The 17,645-nt window shown below is 40.8% G+C and overlaps 1 protein-coding gene across 5 annotated transcripts in view; it reads right to left on the bottom strand.

The window, feature by feature from the left end:
- The window catches only part of SAMD12 (sterile alpha motif domain containing 12), a 413,132-nt gene that overhangs the window by 115,742 nt on the left and 279,745 nt on the right, over positions 1–17,645 (bottom strand). The gene's annotated exons all lie outside the window — the stretch shown is intronic.

The raw sequence follows: 17,645 nt of genomic DNA, 5'->3' as shown, positions 1-17,645 counted from the left end.
TGGGAAATACATGAAGACTATAAAACAGCCACAAGTGCAGAGAACTGTCGTCAGCTGGGGGTGGGGCTGGAGCACATTCAATGACGCCTACCACGGTCCAGGAGCTCTGCCAGGCATTTTCGAGACATCGTCTGGTTTATGCTCCGATAACCGGCATGACTATCATTATGACACTTGTTTTGCAGTGAGCAACCCGAGGTGCAGGGAAATTAAGCAACTTGCCCAAAGTTAAAGAGTGCATTCAAAGCTGGGTGTGCGTGTGTGGGTTGGATCTAGTCTACTGATTCCTCTAGTTTTGCCCTGCACCCTTCCCCATCATGCTCCGTACTCCTAGACACTGACCAGCATGGATGGCATCACAGGGCCCTCTGCCCTCTGGCTTCCAGTTGGGTTGGGTCCTGCCAATGGGAAGTGCTGGGAGAAGACTAGGGGGAGGGAGGAGAGGGAGTTCAGGGTATTGATTCCCCAGCCTCCCTCACTGCGGGTCTCCAGGGTTGCATCCTTTGACCAAAGGCCACAGCTCTTGTCAGTGGCTCTTGCCATATGACTGTCCCCTTCTAAGTTCCTGTAACTATTCTGTCTTCTTGCCTCTTCCAGCCTAAGGCTGATAACTGGTACCCTTCCTCTCTTTCTAATTAGGATGAGTGAGTTTGTTGAGGGCAGGGTCTGTATCTTTTTATCTTTGTACCCTCTGCGACTAGAATCGAGCCTGTTTACGTAGTAGAAAAACTTTAGTGCATCTTGACATGAATAAGCACTTTACTGGTCCAACAATGCGCTAAATATTCTCTATTAACTCATTTAACTCTCGTTATTTGTTTATTTTCTTTTTCTGAGAACCAATGTTCTTTTAAAAAAGAAAGCTATTGGATGTTTGTCCCAGAAAAATGAAAACGTTTATTTGTGCAGAAGCCTGTACACTAATGTTCATAGCAGCTTTATCGATATTTGCAATAGCCCAAGACTGGAAACAAGCCACATATCCTTCATTGACTATAAAGTTAATCGAATTGTGGGACAGCCATCCACAGCGTATGAGTCAGTGATAAAAGAGAACAAACTCTTCATACATGGCAACAAGTCAGAAAAAAGCCCATCTCAAAAGGTTATATACTCTGTGAGTCCATGTAAGTAACACTCTTGAGGTAACTAAATTATAGAGATGTTGGACAAATTAGGCATTTCCAGGGGTTAGGGGTGGGCAGTGGGGGTAGATGTGGCTATAAAAGGGTAGCACAGGGGACCCTGTGCTGATGCAACAGCTCTGTATCTTGATTGCAGTAGTGGTAACACAAAGCCACACCTGTGATAAAATCTCACACACACACGTGTGCTTGTAAAACTAATGGATTGTATAATACCAATGTCTGTTTCCTAGTTTTGATATTGTATTACAGTTATGCAAGGTGTTAGCATTGTGGGGTGCTGGGTAAAGGGTACACAGAACCTCCCTGTACATTTTTCTGCCACTTCCTCCGAATTGATAATTATTTCAAAATAAAAAGTTAAAAAAAAGAAAGCTGGTATATCTCATTTCTTCATGTTTCCATTGGCAATAGAGTCCCACTATCCTACTTTTAAAATGGCATTTATATTTTATTTTATTCTATAGAAAGTATGAATTAAAATAGTGTAGTAGATACAGAGAAAAATGTATAGAAGACGTCAAGCCTTTATCTGTTCCTGTCAATTTTAAGTTAATGGGGCTCATGAGAGCTGGAATAGGGACATTTGAAGATGTCTGGAATTATACTTTCTTTTATATTTATTTCAGCAAGATTAAAGACAAACTCACCTACTTAGGAAACTTCACCTTTAGTCTCTTTCAAATAAAAATTCAGAATTATTCACCAATATGGGATTCCCCTCTTTCCCTCCCTTCCTCCCTCGCTCCCTTCCTTTCTTTATATGTATACATACACACACATTCACACACATATGTGTGTAGCGTATTCATTCATATAGTAGTAAAAAAATAAGCCACATTCGAAACCAAGAATACTAAATTAGTGTCAGGAGTGAAAATCTTTACGAATTTGAGCATTTTTTCTTCCCATCAAATCATATACACCGGGGGTAAATATTTCAGACTTAGCAAAAAATGCAATAGATGAGGTTGCTAGAGATGTTCCTTAAAAAGGTAAGTTGATCTTTCTACTTCACCTCTACCCCCCAGCCACTGCCTTCTGCCTGGAGGAGCCATATTGCTCTTTGAAATCACTTATTATACATCCTGTCTGCTATCCCAAATAGTTCCAATATAACATGATTTCTATTAAAAAAAATAGAATAAATTCATTAATTTCTTGATAAACATAAGGCACTTTCCAGTTGCCGACAGAGTCTCTGCAGGTCAGTACCTACAGGAAAGGAGGAGAGAAGGGCTGGTCTCACATTTCCATCTTGGAGGAATTCCATAACCACCACCTCAGCTGCTGTTTTGTGCTTGGCCACGTGGAGAAATATAAGTGGTGTCAAGCCAGAATACCCTCTCTCAACTTGTAAATTAGCAGATTACCAGCAGATCATCTAATTTTCCTCCCTGCTGCTCTCTCACCTGCATGCCACCAGTGTTTTGAACTAGTATGTCAATACAGGGGCATAAAGTGATTTATCTTCTACATCAATTTCTAGTTGCGGGTGTAGATGTTTATGACAGAAAATATCTCCCTTAAATCCGCAGCAGACGTAACAGGAAGGAAATCTCGTAAATACCTCCATTAATGGTTTTGTACCGGTGGCTCTTGATAAAGGGCCAATTAATTTTGAGGGCCAAATAGATTATAACTGTGTGATATAATCTACTCTCTGTGGTTGCAAATTTTAACTTCTTTCTGTGGTTGTGTCCTACCGATTTGGTTCAGTCAAATCAAGAAAAGATAAGATTCCTTAGTAGTAATATGGGAATATTATTACTTCATTTAATACCAAACTAAGGTAACTAAGTTTCCCTGCACTAATTCTGTGTCCATCTGTGATTCCAGTTAACGAAGAGCAGGAGTTTTGACATTAGCACAGTCTTTGAACCGAGCTCTGATTCTCACTGTGTGTGTCACCTCGGGAATTTGGATAAATGTTTTAAAATAGCTATTTTGCAATGAACCTTAATGTACGTTAAGTGTCATCAGAAGGTTAGGAAAAGTCCTTCCAGAAGCCTCCCATTGGAGATGATGGTGAAAAAGCAAACGTGCACGGCCCAGCTATGGGGGAGGGTCTGAGGAAGGGAAAATTGCTGCAGCCCCAAATGAAGAGCCACTGCTCTTGGGGCTGTAAGACATCTCCAGGTGAGCCAGCATCCCCTGAGAGGTATTATTATCAGCGTTCACCCTGAGAGCTGCGGCCCCAACATCAGAATCAAGAGATCTAACTTCTTAAGAGATTTCTGGTACCATCTTCTTTTTGGTGTGAGTTACTCTCAAAATGCTGGGGCAGGTGTGGGAGAGACAGTCAAATTTCAAAAATTAAATGAAGGCACTGGTATTGCCAACTTACCTTTCTGCCTAAGGATGTAAAAACAAGCAAGCAAAAATTCTAGATCTAGTTAACATGGTCTGAGAATGAAGTTTTCTGTGAAGATGACAGATGCCACATCCCAAAGGGAGATGCCACGAGCCTTGCACATACAACGCAAGGTTTGCAAAAGAGGTGTGAAGCCGGTTTCATTATCTTGACCCCTCAGTCATACCAAGAGCACATAAAGGTTGGGAGCATATGTTTAAAGATTTCTTTAAAACAAAATATCAAGTGTTGGTGAGGATATGGAACAACCAGAACTCTTATACACTCCTGGAGGGAGGGTTTATTATTAAAACCACTCTGAGACACTGGAAGAATCTACTAAGGCTGAACATATATGTACAGACTGAATTGTATCCCCACCCCCAAATTCATACACTGAAGTCCTAACCCTTAGTACATTGGAATGTGACCATATTTGGAGATGGGATCTTAAAGAGGTAATTTAGTTAAAATGAGGTCATTAGGGTGGGCCCTAATCTATTATGACTATTATCCTTATAAGGAGAGAAAATCTGGACAGCGACATACAGAAGGAAGCCCGTGAGAGAATACAGGGAAAAGACAGACATCTCCAAGCCATGGAGGAGGTCTCAGAAGAAACCAACACTACTGACACCTTGATCTCAGACTTCTAGCTTCCAGAACTGTGAGAAAATAAGTGTTATTGTTTAAGCCAGCCAGTATTTGGTACCTTGTTATGGTAGCCCTAGCAAACTAATACAGTCTACCCTGCCCTACTCAGCAAATCCACTCCTAATATGTACCAATGGAAATGTATAGTTTTGTTCACCCAAATATGTCTGATATAATCTAGAACAGAACTTTTTACAGAGTAGCCACAAACTGGAAACTACCCAAATGCTCATGAACTGCAGAATGCAGAAATAAATTGTGATATGTTCACATGTTGACCAATTTAGAGAAATGAGAATAAACCATCTAAAACTGCAGACAACAATATGGATGAATCATCCACACGTATGATGTTGAATGAAGAAGTCACACACAAAGAGTACATAATGAATGATTCTATTTATATGATGAACAAAAACAGATGATGCTATTCTTTAACACTAGAATTGAGAATTGTGTTACACCTTGGGCGGGGGTAGCCACTGGAAGGGAGCATAGGGAAGGCTTCTGGGAATACCAGTCATGTTTTATTTCTTGATCTGGGTGTTAGTTTCATGGGTGTGTTCAATTTTTGAAAATTCAGTGAGCTGTACAGTTAATGTATATGGTCTTTTCTATATGTACACTTCAATCAAAAAGTTTTAGAAGGAGTTTTTCTATAAAAAAGATGGGCATGAGTCCCTGACATTCTAATTTGCCTCTGTTTGCTTGGGGGAGAGAGAAAGGAGGGGCTGCTTTCTGATTCCAAGTCTAGAGAGGAGGCTTCAAGGAACTTTCAAACAACTTGACATATGTCTCTAGGAGCTTGCGGGACAAAGTGAGATAGCTAAAGAGCCAGAACCTGCGGCGTGCTAACTGCTCTGCTGGCAGACTAAACAAAAGATTTTAACGTTAGAGACAGTCTTCCCTCATTTGTCTGTGCAAGGACTGTATCAGCATTTCCCCTGGATCAGATCTGGGCCATCCTGAGCGAGAGAGCTGGTGTGGAGGAGCTCAGGTGTCCTCCAAGAGGCCACTTAAAAAGGGAAAACACAATTCAAGCCAAGAAGCTGATGTGCTGCTGAACTACTGTGGGGTGAAGAAACATAAACTCGTCGAAGGACACAGATGCATTTGCTCTCATCAAAAGGAACACAGATGGGTCACCTCCATCAGTGGGGGTGGCAGGGTGGTGTCCTCAGAAGAACCATCAAAGAGTAAACACTTGTCAACCCTCAAGAGCAAGGGTCAGCTTAAGACAGTATTTGTCACTTAAGAACTTTCTCAACCACCATGCCTTCCTCACCCTGTTCTCATTGGAAAAAGGTCAGAAACCCCTAGTCAGCAAGGGAAGAAGTGGTATGCAACATTGAGCAGAGGAACGTGGCCTATTTCTTCAACACGTTCCACACTGGGAAAAGAGAGGAAAACCATTAAAATTGGAATTTTAAGTCATAACTCAGCTACCAGGCTCCTGGTAGAAGTTGTGGGCCCGGTAAAGACAGTTAAAAGTCACAGAGCAAATCCTGAAAGTTCTTATTGCAAGAGAAAAAAATTGTAACTATGTGTGGTGATAGATGTTAACCAGCCTTTGGTGATCATTTCACAATACAGACATGTATTTATTCATGCTGTACGCCTGAAACTAATGTAATGTTATATGTCAATTATATCTCAATAAAATAAAAACCACAGCATAATTTTCAAGGGGGTCATACATTAATATACTCATAAAACTTATACCTAGAACATTTATTTATCTTCCAGTAGTACACATCATCCTTGGGCTATATCAACCCGACTTCCTCAATAATGGACCAATAGGAACTATTGGTTCAGTAGAAGTAGGAGTGAGGGAGGGGAAACAATTGAGGGAAACCCTAAGGTTTTTAGTTTGGGTGATCAGAAGAGACTGATGTCCATAAACAAAATGCAGATGCAAGAGAAAAAAGCAGGTTTGGTGGTGGAGGCAATAGAGGAGTTCATCTTTGATGTGCTGAGTTTGAGGTATCTCTGGGCTATGGTGGTGAAAATTATCTTTGGACAGCTGGCAACTCAGAAATGAAGCTTAGAAGAAGTGGCTGGACTTGGAATCATCAGTGTACAGGGGCAGTTGATGTCTTAGGAGTAGATGTGGTTTCCCAAGAAGAACATTAGGAACATTATTTTCTGAGGAGCGATTAGCAGAGTAGTCAGTAAAGGCACGTGCAAAGTAGGCAAGGAAAAGAAAAGGGTGATTTTCCTGAAGCTGAAACAAGAGAGTGTCCCCTGAAGAAAAATGAGATCAACAGTAGCAAAATTCTACAGATTTCAGGGAAAAGAGATACTGAAAAGTATTTGTTAAACCCCAGAGGACTCCAGTGATCTTAGAGTTACCATCTTGTGAAAAGAAGTTGGGTGCGAAAGCCAGAAAACAGTGGACTGTGGAACAAATGAGACGTGAGAAAGTACAATCCATATGGACTGTTCTAGAAATCTAGTTACGTAGGGAAGGAGGGCAAAAGTTTAAACACAGAAAGGGTCAGGGGAAGGGGTCCTTCCCTTTTTTGTGCCAAAGTCTCCTCTGGCAGTCTGGTGAAGCCTATGGTCCTTCTCAAGAATGTTTTTAAATGCAAAAGGTAAAATATGTAAGATTACAAAATAATCAAGTTATATTAAAAACCACATACCAAAAGTTCTTAAAATTTCATGATCGAAGTATACAGGTGTTTCTTTATCAATGCATTAAACGGTAGGATTTACTGGCAAGAATAATAACTACCATAATTTGAAAGTGGTGATGAATGCAAATGATATTTTCAAGGTATCTTCAACAAACTGTTATGTGATTAAAGATTACCTGTGATTCTAGTGACAAAGTCACAAGAACTGCTAAGAGGAGTGAGCTTTTGTATTTATAGTCATAATAGAAAGAAATGTTACATTTCAGTAAAAATAAAGTGTAATTCGTATATTGAATTCAGCATAAAATTAAGTGTAATTTTATTTGATTGAAATGTATTTCATATATAATATTTATTCCACATAAAAATAATATATATTATATATCTCCAACTTCATCAGCCCTGCTGAATTCTAGCCAAGGTTCCCTTGGAGGAGGGAGGGATCCAGAGACCTCAGGTTAAGAGCCTTTTACTAAGGGAAGAGAGGTATTTTTGTTTTAAAGGAGAGAAATTTTGTGTATGATAGAGTGGAAGGTTTTAAGTCTTGCTCTGGCAGTATGGCAGGATAATGCAGTGAAGTAGGGATGGACTCTGGAACTAGACTCCTTGAGTTTAAATCCTGGCCCCCTGTTTATTAGCTGTGTGCCATTACGCTAGTTATTTAACCATTTAACTTCTTTATACCTCAGTTTCCTTATCTGTAAAATGGGAATGATAACTAGTAACCCACCTCACAGGTTGTTGTGAGAATTACGTAAGAACACTTTGGCCAGTATTACCTCGACCACCTTCCACTCACTCAGTATCCCTTGGCAAAAGGGACTTCTTCGGTTCTCTGAACGTGTAACATTCTTCCTTGCTCAGAACCACTGCATATACTGTTTTTCTGTCTGGAAGGCTCTCTCCACTGTTCTCAGCATGACCGACTCCTCATCCTTTGGGATTCAGTTTAAATGTTACCTCCTTAGAAAGGCTTTTCCAGAAGCCATCTCTGAAATAGAACTCCCACCATTTCTCTGTCTCTCAGCATCCTTTGTCCCAATTTGTAACCGTTTTGGTTAGTTGTTGTCTATAATGAGCTCCATGATGGCTGGAGTTGTATCTCTCTTGATCCTCTCTCTAGCCCCTGTACCTACCACATAATAAGCTCTCCATAAATATTCATTAAATGAGCCATCAGACAGGGAGCAACTGAAAGATACAAAGGAGATCTCCAGCTATATTCATGCTTGTGGACTGTGCTCCAGTTTTTGATGTGGGTATGTATTTTTTTAGTCTGTTCTCAGTCTTGTCCTGGAGCTGGTGGAAAGCCAGACATATTGCTTGCATTAAAATGTTTATAAGGCAGCATTTAGTCTTTCTTCTGACACTAGGAAGATCCCCTCTCTGGTCAAGACTGAACCAAATTCAACAAGAGAAGAATACCAAATTCTGTGCTGTGCTATGACAGTTCATGTTCATAAAGCTGGTGCACAGGACAGCCATGGGCAATTCTTTCACCGAGCCAGTCTTTTGCTATCACTCTAATTTTAGGCAATGTGAAGTGATGAAAGAGATATTGATCTAGCATTCAGAAGCCAGATTCCTAGTTCTGATAGTTCATGCTTAACTGGGTGAGTTTAAGCACATCAACCTCTCTGAGCCTTAGTTTTTTCGTCTAACAAATGGCAATTTAAAAATATCTGCTGTGGCACAGACTATGCCCCCAAATCCATTCTTCCCTTTACTCTGAGTACAAGACTAGATGACAATTCCAAACTACCCTTGAGGCTGGTGTGGTTATGTGATTAAGCTCTTGCCAACAGAATGTAAGCACCAGTGATATTTGTCACCTCTGTTTCTTGCTCAAGGCCCTTTACTTCCAGGTGGGAATGGAAAGGACTGCAGTAGTATTAAAAAGGGTATCTTAAAGACAGCAGAACTGCTGCCAGCCTGGGCCCCTAAATGACTGTGTGGAACAGAAACACCTCCTGACTTGCAATCGTCAGCTAGGACTGTTAAATAAGAGAGAACTAAGCCACTAACTCTTTGGAATATACTTGTTACAGCAACTAGTGTTTCTCTAACACACATGTCCTACCTACTTTATAGAACTGTGAAAGATAGTAGTTCTCATGTATAAGGAAGAGCTTAGGGAGGTAGAAAAGTGCTATAAAAATCTGTCATCATCAATATTTTCTTCCAGCTTTTTTGAAATATAGACGACACATAGCATTGTGTAAGTTCAAGGTATACAACGTGATGATTTGATACGTGTATATACTGCAAATCATTTTATTAATACAGAGAAAACAAGTGCATATTAGAGTGCCTGACCTATAGTAGATATTTAATGTTTACCTGTTGAACAAGTAAATGAACATCTTGCTGATGAAAAGCCTGAGATTAAAAAAAAAAAAGTCTATACAACACAAAAGCATGGGAAAGATATCTGTTTGCTCAGGGAAAACTTTTAATTGATTCACTTGAGCTCACACAAGTAAAGCAAAAACCTCCTGGATATGTACTTTTTTCAAGAAGATTGCTTTTCTTTTTAATACCTGTTCCATTAAAAATAATTATAAGATATTAAAGGACATTTTGCAACAAGGAAAATATACCCTTATTCACACCACCGAAACACACTCTTTCATTTTTTACCCACTGGCTTAGAACTTTTATCTACATGCATGTCAATTTTTCATAGTTGTAAATCTGTTTCTTCTTATTATTTTTAAAATAAATTTTAATTTGTACTTGGTAAGGAAAGCACAGGTTTGGTAATTCTCTAGAAGTGATTCCAACAAAGAACCACCTAATATTTCTAACAGTGCCAATTTAATTTTGCCAAGGGGTTCCATTCTTATTCAAAAGCATAACAGGGAGAGGAGGTGATTTTCATAAGAAAGTACACAGGGGTGTTAATTCTCACTACAATTAGGGTGATAAGGTTACAAATGTCACAATCTTTCTACTTCCTTTTAAAAGCTTATCTTGTGGGTCTTACAAAAATTAAATGAAGGGCAAATGAGTATATATGGATCTTATTTAAGGATAAAAATGAATTCAGCGATTAATTCCACAAATGTTTCTTGAGTGCCCGCTATGTGTCAGGGAGAATGTGGACCATACTGACACAGTCGCTACCACTGAAAAGGTTAAAGTATGGATGAAAGACAAGAAGACACATTTCGGTGAGCTCAGAGGAGGGGCGAGGCCATTTTCTGGAGGAAATGAGACCTGATGTTTGGCTGGAAGCTAGGCAGGACAAATGGGTAGAAGGAGGTCCAGGTTTGCTAGGCACAAGGACCATAACGAATGATGCTCACGAGACTGTAGGTTATTCTACCGTACTGGAAGTTAATAGAGCACACTGAGGGTGAATGGATGAGAAGGGAGAAGTAAGCAGAGGTCAGATCATGAAGAGGACAAAAGCTTCGTCATAGCAGCGATGGTGTTTCTTCAGCACTGCCTAGGGCAGCACTTGGCACATACAAACATGCATACATCCCGTCTGTATTTGTGGAATGAATTAAGCCACATTATGCTATGCAGTTGACCATTACTGGTCACGGTCATTGGACTCTGGTTGCAAAGGAAGAGTAGTACGCCCAGGTGGGAAGGGACAGCTAGTCTCGAGAGAGAGAGAGAGAGAGACTGCATCTATGATGGCCCTTACTGCCATGCCGGGTATGCCACAGGACCACTGCTCGCTTCTCAGTGGGGGGGACACTGCTTCATTTTTGTTGGTCCTGAACTGCCTGATGCTAAGCAGCAGGGGTCAGGCACACTGAACCCTGGTCTGAGAAATGCCTCCTTATTTCACCTTCATTTTTCAATGGCAACAGGAATGCCACAAATGTAGCTTCTTAGGACATGCTTGTGAAGCAAATGTATAAATGCCATTTCCGACTCCTATTCCTAGAAGCAGGGAATAAGGGTGGGTGGGAGAGAGATGGGGAAGTCACAGAAGAAAGAAGGGAAGGTTGAGGAGAGGGACTGAAGACTTCTTCTAATTGTTTCTTTTTTCTTTTTTAAAATATCCTCAAGGTTTTAACTAATTAATTTACTTATTTTTGGCTGCGCTGGGTCTTCGTTGCTGCCCGCGGGCTTTCTCTAGTTGCGGCGAGCGGGGGGCTACTCTTCGTTGCGGTGTGCGGGCTTCTCATTGCGGTGGCTTCTCTTTGTTGCGGAGCACGGGCTCTAGGCGCGCGGGCTTCAGTAGTTGTGGCACGCGGGCTCAGTAGTTGTGGCTCGCGGGCTCTAGAGCGCAGGCTCAGTAGTTGTGGCGCATGGACTTAGATGCTCCGCGGCATGTGGGATCTTCTCAGACCGGGGGTGGAACCCGTGCGTCCCCTGAATTGGCAGGCGGATTCTTAACCACAGTGCCACCAGGGAAGTCCCCTAATTGTTTCTTCATCCTTGATTCTAGTCTTTATTTTTTGAAACTCCTCTTAGTTGAAACTGAGCGTTAATGATGTAAATTAACCAGAAATCTTAGTCTCTAGGGAGATGAATGGATTAATAAACCAGATCTAGCAATACTGAATTATTTGGAGGCAAACACAGATTTGACTAACGAGAGCCCAGCAGGGTGGCTGACTTTGGAAACATTTTGCTACTGCTCTGCTGGGCATGCTACGAATGCATGGCGCTGGCTGACTCCATGGGGGTAGCGCATGGATTCAGCTGCTGAAGAGCGAGGTGAAATTAAAGAGAGAATGAAATGTGTGATCTGATTTAATCACATCTGCTGCTTCAATTTCTCAATAACAGCACCCTGCTCCACTGTGTCAAATTGGAGAATGAAAAGCAATATATATATATATATATATATATATATATATATGAATCATAGCTAGAAGATGGCTTAACTCCCTAATGCCTGCCAATCCATTTCAGGCATCTAAAATGCAAATGACAACTGAGTTTTTCTTATAAAGAATTTGGGAGCAATTATTCCTGGACTTGGATCGGCATAAAATTACCATAAACTGAGGAGTAAGCAATGAAATGTCACCTCCTAAAAGAGACCAAAACCTCAGGACCCAGGCTAGGGGATGGCTTGGGGAACATTGTGTATTTTAATACCCAGGCCATCCTCTGCTTCTCTTCTGATGACTGAATGAACGCATGCTTCGTGTTGCTTCAGATTTCTAGTGGGATGACAGCCACCGAGTATAAGACCCAATTCAGCCTCTTTTAGGAGTGCATGTTTGTGAGGAGTTTAAAAGTTACAAATCTGTATTGGAATTGATATTTAGTGGAAATCATCTTCCCATCCCTAACCTGCCCTCTCACAAAGGAGCTGCTACTTTAGGGCCTCTGGGCTCTATACCGAGTATCAAACACAATACACAATGTCATTCTGCAGGACCTGCATGTTTCCCTGGCTAGTCAGATACTTTATGGCAGCGAGGTCCTAAAGGTTAATAAGGTGATTCGTCTAATGTAAAATAGTTATTGTGGTTAAATGTTCCATTTTTCTGGGGTGGGGTGATGCCTTCTGCATGATTCCATTTAGCAGCAGAAGATAAATGCTTAGGTATAATTAGCTTACCATAGGCGGTTTTGCATCCCATTTACAGTGAAGCAAATCAAAGATGAAAACGACCAGACAATAGCTATTTTGGTCCCTTCCATAGGGTAAGCGGGCAGTGGTGTGCAAACATGCACACGGGTGATGCCCAAAGATGCACAGCTAGTTCAGAGAAGATTCACTTCAAGAGACAGACTCAGTGAAGGGCATTTTGTAGGAAATACATGAACGGACAGTCCAGAATTCTAATGTAATCAATTTTTCAGAAGCACGGACTTTCAATATATTTTTAAAAAATGACCTCCTAAAAAATAATTTCTACTGCCAGAGATCTGAGTAACTGAAAGTTCTCCTTGTTCCTCTCTTGCTTCTGAAAACCCAGAGTGTGTTAGCCATCCTGGTAGCATTTATATCACAGTCTACTGTAATCCTCTGATCTCATCTCCTAAGACTGGAGGCCTCTCGAGGGCAGAAAGGCTGGCTTGCTCATCTTTGTCATCCATTCCCAAAGCATATGATGTAGTATCTCCATGGCACAGGTATGCAACAAACAGGTGTGAACTGCACCATTCGCCACTCCAGGTAGCCTCACTCTGGAGAGCAGTCAGTTATTTCCCAGTTTATGGAAGAACAATGGATAAATGCCACTGGAAGGAGGGAAAGGTTGGCGGGCGATCAAGCGAAGTTACATTAAAATTAATTTTCTGATTTTAAAAAGATCTGCTGAATGGGCCCTTTACAGACCTTGAGTGAGAATTTATAAACACAAGATGTTGATTTAAAACAAAGGCCCATTCCTTTTGCCACGTGGTACATTTCTTTAGCACCCTGAAGAGCTGAAGCAGTCTTGGGGGTTCCTGGCCCCGACCTTTTGTTGTCTGATTGGCAAGGGTGGGCTGTGGTAGGAGTCCCTGGGCTGCTTCAACATCCTGGCATCTCCTATTCAGAAGACGGATCTTCAACTTGAAAAGCTGTGAATGCCAGAGATGTCTTTTAAGGTGTGCCAGATCTATTTTCAATTTCCAATATGTAGAGTGAGAGTGACATATTTTTATCCATTTAAAGAGCCTTATGGAACTATAGACTTACAAACAAGTCTATAATAATATAGGAGATAATTAGTATATGTTAATCATTCCCGATTATATTTTGGCTTAAAATAAGCTGGTCTGCTCTCTTTACCCTCTTTTTAGTAGACAAAGCAATGGATATGACGATGCCTCGCCTCTTCTTGAAACCTTGCGGAGACTTGTCCTTACTTTTAGAATAAAACCAAAATCCTGACCACGGCCCTGCAGAGTGTGCTGCTCTCCATCCTTGGCTACTGTCCACCCGCCTCACTAGGCCCTTCTGCTAATTTCTTCAGTTTACCAAGTTCTACCCAGACTCTGGGCTCTTCCTACAGGCTGTACCTCTATTGTGTTGCTCTTCTCCCCGCTTCTTTGCTTAACTTATCATTGGGGGTTCAGATGATTGGCCACTCCCTTACGAAATCCTTTCCCCGACCCTGTAGTCTCGGTTCCCCTTTGTACACTATCACACAGTCACTTCTTCACAACTGTCATTTCATAGTTATTTGTGCAATTCTTTCTTTAATGCCTACGTTCTGTCCTATATTTTAAGTGTCAGAGTAGCAGTGAAAAGGTAGGCCTCGTTCATTGTTGTGTCCTTAGCACCTGACCAGCACATAATAGGTGCTCAATAAATAACTACTGAATGACAAAGTATCTTTCAACTAGAGCTGACTATAGACCTGAAGCATCAGGCATTGCAATGGAGTGGACAGGGGTGGACTCTGGACTCTGAAATCAGCTTCAGCAAGAGGGACAAGTCATTTCAACTCCCTGAGCCTTGTTGTCCTCATCTGGAATCATAATGACATGAACGCTGCCTCTGAAGAAAGTGAATACACGCAGTGCTGCTTGACAGTGCCACTCTGCATTGTTCACAGTCACACTACTGTTAATATCGCTCTGTGTATGGCTCTAGCCATTCTTCCTATTTCTGGGGAAAAGTCTCACATGAAAGCAAGCTTCCGACCTTCCTCCTTTCAGAAATCTCAAGAGAAGCAGGAGTAGGGAAAAGCCTAGCTTTAGTGCTGAACCAGGTCACCTAATAAAGCCATTTACAAGCAACCAGAAACCTCAAACTGAGGGAAGACATACCAATTCTCATTCTGAGAGTGGAGCACAGTTGTTCGGTGACAAGTAAGAGGAAGGCATTTTGGGAAAGTCAAATAACATCACTAAATCAGGAGGCCTGGCTACATGGGTGAGTGGGGGGAAGGAACAGGGCACCACATGGAGTCCCCTTCCCCACTACGGACACAGGGCCCTCTAGGACCACAGCTGGGGGAAAGCGAGGACAGTTGAATGGTTACCCTTAGCTATTTTTTCTCTTACATGGCTTATTTTTACTTTTAATTTTTTAAAATTGTGAAGTGCCATTCATAAAAAGAAGTTATGAAAATCGTTGTGATCGGATTTAACATATCACTGAATTTATTGTTACATTAAAACTTTAGATGTATAATTATTTAAAACCATTGTCATTAAAAATTAGTATTACTATGAAAAATAACAGTAAAGCAAATACCAATGCATCAGCTACCGATCTTAGCAAGTAGAATGTTAGCAGTACCTTCGAATGTCTGGAGGGCTTTTTCCTGATTCCATCCCCTCCCCTCCACCTGTGAACATCACTATCCGGTACTTGCGTTCATTGTTAACTTGCTTTTTAAAAAAATACCTCTACCACCTACGTATGTATCTCTAGTCTAAGAAACGTATTGCTTAGCTTTGCCTGCTTGGAAATGGATGTGAGTGGACCATGCTGAATGTCTTCCGTTTGACTCTTGCTCAACTTTGTTTCTGACATTTGTTCATACTGATGCATGTGGCTAATTAAGATTTACTTTCCATTGTACAAACGTACCGCACTTTATTAACCGTAACCGCAGATGGATTGTGGGCTTATTTCCAGTTTGGGGCTATTACTTGATTTTTTTGTGGATTTACTCTGACATCTAGGGGAGAGGTTCTGGAGGCAGGGCAGCCTGCTGGAAGTGGAGAGACTCATTTTTATGGAACAATGTGGAATATGCAGTGTGGGAAAATAATGCACGTGGCCCAACCACACAGAACTCCTGTGAAGCGGGGATGTTCTCTAACCCAACTGTCGCCAACGTGGTCATTCATTAAGAAATAGGACGAACGTTCTGGAACTAGACAGGATACTGCTCCAACTCATGTAAGTTCTATCCAGCTCACAGGGATAGACAATTCATGCGAAATACGAGATGTAGCCACACGAGGTACACAGAACAGTGGGTAGAGTGAAGAGTACCCAAGATACGGAGAGATGGGTCTTGATTTAAGAGTCCTCAGCATGTAGGAAACGCTGAGTAAGGCAAAGCTCTCCTGCTGGGTCTACTCAAGAAATTGGCTACTCTCCATTCTCCTGAGGCTACTGAATGACAAAACTTATTATGTAAATGCATATCACACAGCCCTCAAATTAAGAGTGCCCGGGAATGCGGAGAAGTCACCCAAGGCACCAATGAAGAGTAAGTTATCAAATAGGCTCCCAACAAGGAATTAAAAGAAAAGGTTCTACACCACAGACTATAAATATAATAAACCCAAGGAAATAAACATATGAGAAAATAGTAGACTTTGGAAAAAATTTGCCGTAAGAGAAAGACAAAAGTTTCAGAGACTAACTACTTTGTATTCTCAAGGTAATTACTCAAAATACAAACTTGCTAAATAAAAAGAGAGGTCATGAGGCAACAAACGGAAATAAAAAGGAATTTTATGAAAAGAATACAAGGAAGCAAATAATTCCACTGCAGAATTTAAAACTGCTAAATAGCAGTGAAGAGGAGAATTGTTCCTGAATTAAATGGAATTAGACTAGTGAAATAGGACAGTGGTTCCAAACCTAGATGATCACAGAAATATGGTGGTGGTGGGGGAAGCGGAGACTTAAAATATATATGCCTAGGGTTAAATATAGGAGATTTTGATTCAGTGGGCCTTGGGTGAAGCTAAGAAATCTGTACTTCAAAAATTCCCTGAAGTGATTCAGAAAATCAATCTGGTTTAGAAACTATTAAGGTGAGTGCAAACTTGAGACACTCACCCAGAATTCAGAGAGAGAAAAAAAGCAAGTGAAAATGACTGAAGAGAAAAAGATGGACTGGAATCATGGACACAGTATGTGTAGCATATGCATAATGGGAGTAAATGAGGAAGCAATCGGAACTACTGCAAGAGAACCAATTGCAAAAACGTAAATTGCCCTAAACAGAGTGAAAAATACAATCTACAGAATGGGAAAAAATATTTGTAAACCATGTATCTGATAGGGGTTAACAGCCAAAACATAAAGAACTCATACAACTCAGTAAGAAAAAAAGCAAATAACCCGATTTAAAAATGGGCCAAGGATCTGAAAAGACATTTCTCCACGGAAGATATATGAAAGGCTAAAAGGTACACGGGAAGATGCTCAGCATCACTAGTTGTTAGGGAAATGCAAATTAAAACCACAGTGAGATATCACCTCACACCTGTTAGAACGGCCATCATCAAAAAGACAAGAGATAACAAAGATTGGTGTGGATATGAAGAAAAGGGAATCCTTGTAAATAATGGGGGGGGGGGCTGTAAATTGCGACAGTTGCCATGTGGAAAACAGTATAAAGGCTCCTCAAAAAATTAAAAATAAAACTACCATATGATCCAGCAATTCCACCTCTGGGAAAATACTCAAAGGTAACAAAAACACTAACTAGAAAAGATATCTACACCTCCATGTTCATAGCAGCATTGTTTACAAAAGCCAAGACATGGAAATGACCTAAGTATCCATCGATGGAGGAAGGGATAAAGAAGTTGTGGTATATATAAACAATGGAGTATTATTCAGCCATAAAGAGTGAGGAAATCCTAACATTTGCAATAACAGAGATGGATCTTGAAGACATTATGCGAAGTGAAATAGTCATACAGAGAAAAACAAATACTCTATGATCCTACTTACATGTAGAATCAAAAAAAACCCCCCCAAAAACAGAAAGAGATCAGAATTGTGGTCACCAGAGGCAGAGCAGGGAAAGGGGGAGGGGAATTGGAGGAAGGTGGTCAAAAGGTACAAACTTGCAGTTAGAAGATAAATAAGTACTAGGGATGTCATGTACAACATGATGATTATAGCTAACACTGCTGTGTGATACACAGGAAAGTTAAGAGAGTAAATCCTAAGCATTCTCACCACAAGGAGAAATTTTTTATTCTGTTCTTCTTTCTTTTTATTGTATCTATATGAGA

Source organism: Physeter macrocephalus, chromosome 15 (assembly GCF_002837175.3).
Source record: "Physeter macrocephalus isolate SW-GA chromosome 15, ASM283717v5, whole genome shotgun sequence".
Taxonomy (NCBI): domain Eukaryota; kingdom Metazoa; phylum Chordata; class Mammalia; order Artiodactyla; family Physeteridae; genus Physeter; species Physeter macrocephalus.
The sequence above is the reverse complement of the archived record's forward strand: the minus strand, read 5'-3'. Positions and strand labels throughout refer to the sequence as shown.